Here is a 12313-nt window from a genome sequence, read left to right as displayed (position 1 = left end):
TCCAGTAGAATCGAATGATGCAACATCTGTTCAAATTACTAAGACAATCATAAAAGAAGAAACACGAATTTTATATCAACTAAATAAATCTTTACGAGATGATGTTGATAATAATAATATAATAGCCAATTCACTTCAGTCTCAATTTCAAGAATTCATTGGGAATTATCGTCTTGAATTTGAAACAGCACAAAGTCTTTCACTCCAGAATATAGAATCCATTCAGGCATTGGAGTCCAGATTAACTTCATCGAATAGTGTTTGAGAATTTCAAACTTTGAGCACTGAAATTGGCAATTTGGAAATTGAAATAATAAAGAAACTAACAATCTTAGATAATCGTATCAGAACACTTGAAAATCGTTCAAATGGACCATAAAAAAGCAGTAGTTGCTCATGAGCTGCACAGACCCACTCGGAGAAATTATACTCGTCGTCATGTTGACATTAGAGGATTGGATGAAACTTCGCAAGCAGATCTAGTTGACATGCAAGCTTATACATCTGTTAATCGAAACTTTAAATATTTGCTCACAATTATTGATGTATTTTCAAAATTTGCATGGACTATACCAATAAAATCAAAAACTGGAAAAGATGTTACAGCAGCAATGAAATCTGTACTTGATGAAGGACGTATTCCAAGAAATTTACATGTTGACCAAGGAAAAGAATTTTACAACAAGGAATTCGAAGCTCTTATGCAAAAATACAAAAGAAATATGTACTCAACATACAGCAATCTCAAAGCATCAATTGTTGAACGTTTCAATAGAACTCGGAAAGATAAAATGTGGGAAAAATTCACTTATCAAGGATCCTACAAGTGGTTAGGAATTTTATCGAACCTGCTTGAAAATTATAATAACTCAAAACACAGAACAATAAAAATGAAACCAATAGATATAAATAAAACAAATGAAAAGCATCTATTGAAAAATGTTTATGAAAATTTCAAAGTAAATCGAAATATTATAAATAAGTTCAAAGTTGGTGATAAAGTTCGAATTAGTAAATACAAAAATGTTTTTGAGAAAGGATATACACCAAACTTTACAACAGAAATTTTCACAATCAAGGAAGTAAAAAATACGGATCCAATGACTTATAAGCTCTTTGATTATGAAGATCATCCAATTGAAGGAGGATTCTATGAGGAAGAATTGACAAAAGTTAAATATCCTGACATTTATTTAATCGAAGAAGTAGTGAAAAAACGTGGTAATAAATTATATGTAAAATGGTTAGGTTTTGATAACTCGCACAATAGTTGGATAAATGAATCAGACCTGTAAATAAAATATATATTATAATTTTGGAATAAATAAAAAATCATAAAAATATGTTGATTATCTTTTGATTTTATAACCCCATGGCACAGTATCAGTAGTATTTGGTAACAATTGTCTCTTATCATCTAACCAACTCAATGCTTTTTTCTTTTGTGCTATAGTATTTACTTTATATATCTTACTTCTGGTCAAAAAGACATTTTTTATAATCCTCAAAAGTAATTTCTTTTAAAGTTGAACTTTGTACCCCTTTTGCTCTTTTAGTATCTTTTTCTTCTCCAAGAACACGAAATGTATAGAGTTTAGCTCTTAAACTAATGAATTCAGTTATGATTTTTCCACAGCTTTCATCTTTCGTGAGTCCAAGTACTTTTTCATTTACACGAGGCATTTCGAAAATATTATTCTCAGAATAATCTGAAGTATCAAATTTATCTAAACTTTTTTTTATTTTTTCATAAATATTAAAATTAAAATTATATAGAAAACTATCTGTGTCGTGATACATTAATTTTGCATTGTTACCAAATTTATATTTTATATAATTATAATGAAATCATAAAGACACGTTTTTGATATATCAAGTATTGAAAATCCTACATAGACTGGTTTACTAAAGTTAATTTCTGTTCGATTAACTTTAATAATAACAATATCTTCCCCAAATACTGTTAGACTATGGAAATTTGGTTGTTGAATATAGTATTTAGCACCATTTCTATTTTCCCACCTAGTAACCATTTTAACATCTTTCTGTTTTCTTACATTTTCAATACACTTTCCATATACGGCATTATTTAAAAGTTTATAATAATCTTTTTCGAATTGCGTTGTTGCTTCTTGTCTTTTTTTGGTATTCAAATCTATGTATTTTTTCAACCAAGGTGACTGATTAAATTTGAGAACTCGATGAATTTTTAATAATTTCATACCGAGTTTTAAATATTGCTTGAGGTTTCTATAATGGATGATGTATTTTTCTTTTGAAAAAAAAGTTGTCATCAGTTTGTATTGTTTAGAATGAGGTGGTACTTTGTGTTCTGGACATAATGGAAGATCTTTATGTAAATCATATAATTCTTCAGGATATTCTAAATCAACTTCATATATATAACCTGTTCAATCTTGAATAAAATTTATCAATTGATGGTAATTTTGTATCATCAAGTCTTTCCCACTTGCTTATGTATTCATATGGGAAGATTCCTTTTCTTTTTAGTAATTGAAATTTTTCTGGATTTCACAGAAACGTCTTGTAATTATTTTATCATTATCAGTTAAGTTCGATGCTAATTTGTCAAGACTGGTTGCCATAAATCTGTAAGAGTCAATATATCTTTAGTTAACAAGTCGATAGCCTTCTGAGCATGGATACTTGACTTCTTTTGTGAATGATATATACTTTTCTTTGTTGATTGGTAATATTCTAATTGAGCCGTTGAACATATTTGCTAAAGGTTTCAAAAAAAATGTGAATTATAACCTGAAAGATTATGAAACACGACTGGTATCGTATGTTAATCTGTATAATTCACGTTACATTCAGGATGAGCGGCACCATGAAAAAATCCGGTGCAGTGATCGTGATCGTGATGCTTAATGTCTGTCGGTAAAAATTCTTTTTCACAAATATGACATGTTTGAGCTTTTTTAAAATTTATAATTTGTTCTTTAGTAAGAGGTTTCATTGGTATTGGATGATTCAAAATATTATTAACTTGCTGAGTCCTCTTTTGAAGTTCTTTTACGAACCATTCTATACAATCAGGACCACGATGAGTCATATATTCTGACAGAGACTCGTCATATGTACAATGGAAATAATAGGCAGCACTGTATGGTATATGATTGTCCGAATCATTCTCTCCAGGTTCCAGAATACATTCAAGATCCCCATATATAACAAATGGTACTGGTAGTTTGAATCGATAATTTTTAAATTTCAATATATTGTCACCAATTTCTGGTAGAATCATTCTTACTTTATTGTTATTTTTACAGTCTGCTAAATGTTTTTTATATGAGTTTTCAATCTTAAAATGACAAAGACAACGATCACATAACCATTTTTTATGATTATTTTTTGAAATTTGCGAACTGACAAGTCGAGATAAATTTCGTATCCAAGCAAAATGAAATAACGGTTCATCAGTTGAAAGTTCACTGTTCATAATAAATAAATGAATTGTTGGTTTCAGCGAATCATTTTTACTCAAATATACAGGTGACACTTTACATTTTTTTTGATTATTATCATAAATACCGTAGACATTAATTGATAGACCATTCATAACCTCAAACTTTGAAATGTCACGTAACATTATTGGAAAACCAATCCCATCATATTTTAAAACTGTTCTAAAATCAGGGTATGATGAAATTCGACAACAACTTGTTTTAACTGGATGTAATGCTGCTGTGACTGCATACAAAAAACAGAACTCATTATCATTCTTTATATTGACAACTGCATTTTTCAATCGGATACTTTCTGGTACTTCAACGAATGTTGATAGAGTACCTCTGAGTGGTTCATACTGATTAATATTAATCATGAGATTTACTATTGCTCTAAGTGTCCATCCAGAATCTTTCTCTTGAAAATCTTCTATTTTGGTGAGGAATTTATTTATAAAATGATCGTTAAACCAATTATTTGAATCAGTTGTTGGTAAAATAACTTGATTATTCGTATCAAAATATTTTGTTTCATCATGAGTTTCATTATTTTTTACCATTCGGAATTAACACGCTAATACACCATTTACTTTCAAATTCCCATTATTTTTAAGAATAGTTTTTGAACGGTTAATTGTCATTTTTTTTGAATCTTCTAAAAATAATTGTAAATCGGTATGTTTGAGATTCACTATGGTTCCTGATCTTATACGTCCCTGAAAAGCTGAATTGCCATCTAACCACTTGACTCTATTACTTAGTTTTTTATTATTATTTCCCATGCCAGCACCATTTTTTTGTTCACTTTTAAATTGTTCATTCAATGATCTCAGCTGAGATATTGTCGTTTGTATTCTTATTGTTTCACCATTATTTTTCGCAGTTTTTAATGCTTTGATCAAAAGCCGAATATTTTTTGATTCAAATTTTAACCAATTCGCAATTTGTTCCGGTGTACGAATTATGTTGTATGCTTGCTCCATAATTTTTATTAATTTAAGACACTGTTCTGAATTCATTTCAATTGTTATTGAAATACCTTGCTATCAAAAGGAATAGAAAAACTGAGCGTGCTATGTAAGTCTCACGCTTTATATAGAACGAGTTTTTCTTCGAGAAAGATCAAGAATATTCTTGAGGAATCGAGAATCTTCGAAAAAGCTTTGGAAATGATCGATTAATCGATCGATTCAAGATTAGTATTTTTTCGAGATGATTATCGATCTTTCGAGAGTGTTCTAGACTATTCTGGAATTTAAAAAACCGATGCAATTTATTGAGACTCTCGAAAACATTCTTGAACATTCTCGAACATTCTAGAACATTCTAGAACATTTTCTGACTATGAAAAGAGTGCGATCAAAATCCTCATCATCAATTCAAGTCAACCATTTAAGTAATATTCATCGTGTCAAAAAAAAATCAAGGTATATACTATTTTTTCTTTTTTTATTAATCTATTATTTCATATGAATTTCAATACTCATCATTTGTTATTTTTTTTAAAATTATTTTTACAGAAAACATGGATTTTTTATCAACAATCAACGAAGTTGCTTCTGCCAGTAACCATCGACCATTGAAAAGAATAGCTCATTCAACACCTGGAGCTGAGTACAAAATTACTGAGATACGAAAAGCAAATACAAAATATGGATGGAAAGTTATGGTGACAATCCAAAATGAATTTGATATTTTTTTACCCAACAAATTATCGATATTTTTGGAGGCAGATGAAGAATTTAAAAAAATGAAAACGATGGTGGATGCCAACAATCTTGGGATGCGAAATGAAGAAATTGCCCCAAATAGTTATAAATGTGAATTTATTGATGTTTAATTCATAAAAAAATCATGAGTATGAATAATAAAATCATCTAAATTCTAATAAAATAAATGTGATTAAACATAAAAATTTTGAATTGTGTACTTTTCTTTAAAAACCTGAAATGAATAAAAAAATTATGAAAAAATAAAGAAAATTTTTCATTGAAAAACTAAAAAAAAAGCTGGCTGAAATATTTAAATTTTGAATTTAAAAAAAAGTTCCCACATACATTTTTATCCAGAAGAAACCTGAAATATATAAAAATTGAAAAATTTTTTTGTTGAAACTAAAAAAACTGAAATACTCTAATTTTAAATTAAAAAAATGAAAAATTCACTTTCAAAAAAAACCTGAAATAAATACAAGAATTATAAAAAAATAAAACAAAAGAAATCTGAAACTGAAAAAAGCAAAATTATTTTCATTCAAATTTAATGAAAAAAATACACTTAAATTTTTTTATTTTATTTATTCATGATATTTTTCAAAAATAGAAAATAATTGAATACATAGTCATCGAAATTAAAAAAAAAAAAGGATTATTATATATATTTTAGAATAAACGATCAAAATTTATTTTTTATTCTTCATTATTTTTGACTGGAATGAAATACATCTCGTCGCCTGATTTATAAACTCTTACATTTTTATTCAAAAAATTTATATGCACTAATCTTGTAGTCGGAGTGAATAATGCCTTTGTTGTTCTTATAATACGATTGAGTGTTTTAAAATCCATCAATTCTACCCATTCTACTGGTATATAAGCTTTGGATTTTGGATTCCCGTTGGAAACAAAGAGAGAAAACAAGCTGGAAAAAATCAAAATTTAAATTATGAAAATTATCATTTACATTTTGAAAATATTAAAAAATTAATAAATTTAGTATGATAAAATTTTTAAAAAATTATTTAAAAACATAACTCTTAATTTAGATTATTGAATAACAAAAAAATAACTTTGAGATCATTCACACATTCATCACATAGAACCTATTAATTCACATTTTATTACTCAACAAATAATCTACAAAATAATTATTGACAGCTTCAATAGGAATGAAAAATTAAAAAAATTAAAAATTTACACTCTCGACTTTGAAAACCTAACAAATAACATATGACACTTTTCTTTTTTTAACAGCAAGATCATTCACACATTTAATCACAAAGAAAATTCTTTAAAAAAAAACTCTAAATTCAAATTATTGAAGAAAAAAATAAAAAAATAACTTTGAAACAATTTAGACAATTAATCACAAAAAAACATTCTCAAAAACCGAAAAAACTATTTACTTTTCATTACTCAAAATGAATAATCAATAAAAATAAAAATTCTGCACTTTTAAACTCGAAAACCTAACACAGTAACAACAATTAATATTTGACACTTTTCTTTTTTCAACAGCGAAATCATTCACACATTCAATCACATTAAATTCTTTTTTAAAAAAAACTTTAAATTCAAATTATTGAATAAAAAAAACAATAATAATTTTAAAAAAATTTACACGTTCAATCGCATAAAACATTCTAAATAACCGAAAATTTCAAAATATTGAATAAAAAAAATAAAAAATAACTTCAAAATAATTTACACATTCAATCACATAAAACCTATTTATTCACTTTTCATTACTTAAGAAATAATCTACAAAATAATCATTGACAACTTCAATAGGAATAAAAAAATTTAAAAAATTAAAAATTTACACTCTCGACCTTGAAAACCTAACCAATAACATTTGACACTTCTTTTTTTAACAGCGAGATCATTTACACATATAACCACATAAAATTCTTTAAAAAAAAACTTTAAATTCTTATTATTAAATAAAAAAATAAAAAAATAACTTTGAAATAATTTACACAATCAATCACATGAACATTTTTAAAAACCGAAAAACTATTAACTTTTCATTACTCAAAAAAAATAATCAATAAAAATAAAAAATCTGCATTTTTAAACTCGAAAACCTAACACAGTAACGACAATTAATATTTGACACTATTCTTTTTTCAACAGCGAGATCATTTACACATTCAATCACATAAAAATAAAATTTTCAGAAAACCATTTATTCATTTACTGATTAATCACTCAAAAGATAAATAATTAAAAACTTGCACTCTCAAATAAAAAAACCTAACACAGTAAAAACAGATTTTAACGTTCAACAGTTTCCCAACAAAACAAAAAAACAAAAAATAAAAATTATCAACATTTTAAATACAAAAAATAAAAAAACAGTAAAAAACTTTCACTCTCAAAACTTGAAAAAAATCTAACATTGTTATCACAACTCCAACTTACCCTGACATCTTCCTTTTTTTGTTTCTTGATGTTATATATGTCACATCAAACTAATTAATGATGATGCTGATGAGGTTGTGGGTCCTATTTAAAGGTCTACAAATTTCATGAGAAGAAAGGGAATTCACGAGGAATATCCGACGAAAAGTCGGTCCAGACTAAACAATTTTATTCACACTGGATGAATAATTTTTCAATATATTCCGACATTATCTCACACTTCAATAAAATTTGTTCAATTGAAGGTCACATTAGGTCACATTTAACGCATCTGTATGGTAAATTGCAGAATTCCCATCTTAACATTTGATATGATAGATGTTTAATTTTTGCGATGTCAATTGGTGGGTTATTATCATGAGCAATGTGGATCATGAAATTGTTAATTGTGGCTATTTTGTTGAACTGTATTTTTGAAAATTTTATTATTTTTGTGGATAGATTTATTTTGGTTTTCATTTCATTGATGATTTCTTTTTCAGTGTTACCTTGGATGCTTTTTAAAATTAGTATTTTGATTCAACTCTTTGGGAGTGAAAGTAAAAAATTGAATCTAAGAACCTGTAAGGTATTTACGTATTAATGTGTGAATATTTTCATATTTTTGATGAGTAAACATCTTTAGACGTGGCTAGTAGGTAGGAGCGGAATCGAAAAAAGTAACACGATCTCCATCTTTCATGATTTTGTTTAATCTATTATAATAAATGTTTGATTCTTTTCATTAATGTTGATTATGATATTATTTATACTTTTTTATGTAGTACATAGTATACCATACATTTGATCTCCATATTATATTTTTTTTCACAGAAAAATTACCAGAATAACCAAATAATCTAGGCGTAAATAATTTGTATCAAAAAGAAAAAATAAGACTTGGTAACGTGTATTGAAACTTGAAAATTTTCAATACTCATGCTAGGGCCATGGTAACCGTGTTACGCAATTTTGTAAATGAAATTATGTTTATAAGTTTTTTTTTATCAAATTCATTAAAGTTTCTACGTTCTATACTGGCTATTGCTGCAGGACATTAAATTCCCATAAATTCAACAATAGGCAAATAACTTTCAAAATTCATTTGAAAACTTTTCATTTTGTTTTTCTGATCGACAACAGATATTATATTCGTTTCAAAATGTTTTTTAATATATATATACAACAATACCATGAGAAAAAATAATTAATAAACGAATTTTCACACATTTCTACAAAGAAACGACGAAAAATAACTAAATTTCTTTGAAAATGTTTCCAGCCGAAAATAAGCTATAAAAAAAAATCTTAAGGGATTTGTTCACATGCGAGACTATTTATCACCAGATATCTCTAAACGTTTCAGTGATATCTTGGTGAAACCTAGTTATTTCCGGTAATAAAGTTTCTAAAAAAAGCGACTGAGAATGGCTTTCGGAAATGGCCCTTCTGAATGGCCTCTCAAAATGAGCGGTTTTTTCTTTTCAAATACAGCGCTTTCAATAACTTCGGATAAAATGAACTTGGAGACTTCGTATTTGCCTCAACTTCGGCGTAATGAAAAACTCTATAGCGCTCTAATGGAACCAGCTCAGTAATAATTTTTTTTCTAAAGTGAACATCATTGAAATCGAAAAATGAATGAAAAATAAATTTTTATTTTTTTTTTTCCTCGAAAGGAATTTTATCAACACCTGCTGAGAATTTAGAGGGAAGTTTACTCAGTGCTGCTTCAATCTCAGTATTGGAACTTAGGTCAATGTTACCTAATTGATTAATGTAACACCTGTTGTAGCTAGATGAAGTATTATATGTATTATGATTATTAATAGAATTTAAAAATAAATAGTCATCAGCTGTTAATGGTTCGTAATTAGTGGAAAAAAAGTAGCAAAGGCATTAGATATTTCTGTGAGATTGGTAGTCTGTTTATTGTTGATCGTGATGTAGTCACCTACTAAGGCCACCTTCATTCTTCATAGAATTAATAAAATTCCAGAGAGAAGAAGGATTGGCAGATAGGTCAATTTCAGCTCTTCTGGTGAAGTTCATGTGATCTGACTTAGTTTCTTTTTTTATTAAATCCTTGATGACTGTAATCTTGTCTTCAATTTTAGTTATGTCATCATTTTGTATGCATGTGGTAATAGAGTTTGGCAATGCTTTTAGTTTATGTAACTTATAAACAAGGTTTCGTTTAGTAATGATGAGCTTTTCAGTATAAGAGGAAAGCCAACGCGGTAATTTATCATTTTTATTATTGATGTTGATTCTGCCATGGCCAACAATGGAGCTGATATGATGAGATGAAGGCGAAAGAACTGAAGTAGATTTGTTACTATGTATCATTAACAGATTATGTAGTATTGAATAGAAGTGGTGTACTGCCAAATCTACATCGTATTCGTTTAGTACAACCTCCCACGACGTGGACATCAAAGCACCTAGCAAGAGATCAAAATTAATTGATTTAAAATTGTATGAGAACTGTTGTTCAGAGTAATAAGATGCTTAAGAATAACAGGGGGCAAGAATTAAAGGGAAGGTAACTGTGATGTCCAAGGGAGGATGACATTCTTCAACTAAAACAACAGGATTATCAGATAACGTGACGTCACATGGTAATGTGGAGAAGACAAGATCAAGTACAGAAAGAGTGTTGTATTGAGTCAGGTTTCAGCTCTCAGCAAATATATAGCCTAATATTATTTTGCTTATATTTGATGCTCCTTGTGTTTTGGTAGTAGATGTGCAGTCTGTTATAAGCTGTTGATTGTAAAAGAGTATTATTAAAATCATAGTAACAAGACACAATGACAATATAATTGATGGTAAACTAAGAACAGTGAATTGACAATGACTGTGAATATGCTTGTGTATTATACAATTGACAGAGATAATAATGATTATATTGAGAGAGAAGCAGCAGATGGTCAATATTTAGAAATGTATTCATTGTAAATGTAAGACGAGATATATAAGTACTAGTAGTAATAATAAATTAATGGTAAATAAAATTGGAACTGAAATGTTCAAATGTTATTGCATAATATGATACCCAGTATTTAGCAATGGTATTCACTAAATCCAGATTTACAGATGATAATAATAAAGATAATTATAATTGATAATAATAATAATGTGGTGAAAATACAATAATCCATACCAATTATAATCGAGTAATATGAGTCTACTGTAATGGTAATAATAATAATAAAAATAAGAAAGTTTAGGATTATGTATCCAAAGAGCTACTTGAACCAGTTTCTGGAGTAGAAAATAATTGCTGTAGTTGTTGTTGATGTTGTTGTTGTTGTTGCTGTTGCTGTTGTTGTTGCTGATGATATGGCATGGACATAGTATTGTCCCCAGAATATTTATTTTTATTTTTAATCACGTAAAAGCCATTTACCTCTCGTATGCACAGATTTGTTTCTCCAGTTCCCAATCGTTGATTCAACAGTGCTTTTATCTGTTGATAATTCTGCTGCTGCATAACCGTCTTGTCTTTGGTGAATACAGCGTTTTTCAGATGGTCTTTCATCACTGGCTTGGATTTTAAGGATATCAACTGATTACAATCAGCAGGAGTGTTGCAGATGATTTTTAGTGGTCTAGGTTTATTAGAAATGATGCTAAAAATAAAAAAAGATCTGGTAACGGTTGTTGGGGCGTGTGGCCCGCGTTACCCGTTGAAAATTAAAAATTTTTAATACTCCGGCTAGGGCCATGGGTGTCTTAATTTCTCAGATATAATAAAAAAGTATTACTGTTTATCACAGTACATGTTAATAAATATAAAGTGAAAAACAGTTGCATTTGATGAAAAGGGTTTATCAAAAGAACCTTTTTAAATAATAATTCATATTCAATATATATATATATATGTATGTATACATGTATGTATGTATGTATGGAACAAACCAAGAAACATAAATGAATTAAAAAACACCATACTTTTTTTTTAGAAAAGGAAGAAAAAATATTTATTGACTTATATTTAAATGGGTAATTAAACGTCATTATTTTTCTTTTTTATTTAATATGTAATATTTGAGTTATTCAAAATCATAAAGAAATACATTTATAAATTTTGTTTTATCATTTTACATTACATTTCTTTTAGATGATGAGCGAGTGTTACGCTCAACATGAGAATAGCTTTTTTTTTTTTATTTTTTTGGAACAACGTCTTGTAGCTTAGGAGTAAGAGTTGAATGTTTCGATGTTAGATTATCACTTGGTTTATCACCATCAGGTGAAGAAATTATATTGTCATCATCTTTTTCCTGAGGTGGTACTGGTTCATCAATAGTTACATTTGATGTTTTAGATGTATCAACATCAGGTGGTTGAGTCATTAATTTTCCATCAATAGGTTCATCCTGAGTTGATAAATCTATTGATGTAACCGGTCTTTTTTGATGATTAACATTTTGTTCTTTAAATGGTTCTTCAGAACAAGTTGTTATTTTTAATTCTGCAACACCACCAGATTCATAATTCTTCAATTTATTACTTGGTTTATCACCATCAGGTGAAGAAATTATATTGTCATCATCTTTTTCCTGAGGTGGTACTGGTTCATCAACAGTTACATCTGATGTTTTAGATGTATCAACATCAGGTGGTTGAGTCATTAATTTTTTATCAATAGGTTCAAAAGAAACTTGTTGGTTTTAATTTCAATAAATTTTCCGGAAAAATGTTAAGCAATAAGTA

This window comes from Aphidius gifuensis, linkage group LG6, assembly GCF_014905175.1.
Source record: "Aphidius gifuensis isolate YNYX2018 linkage group LG6, ASM1490517v1, whole genome shotgun sequence".
In the NCBI taxonomy this organism is placed as follows: Eukaryota; Metazoa; Arthropoda; class Insecta; order Hymenoptera; family Braconidae; genus Aphidius; species Aphidius gifuensis.
This window is presented reverse-complemented; position numbering follows the sequence as displayed.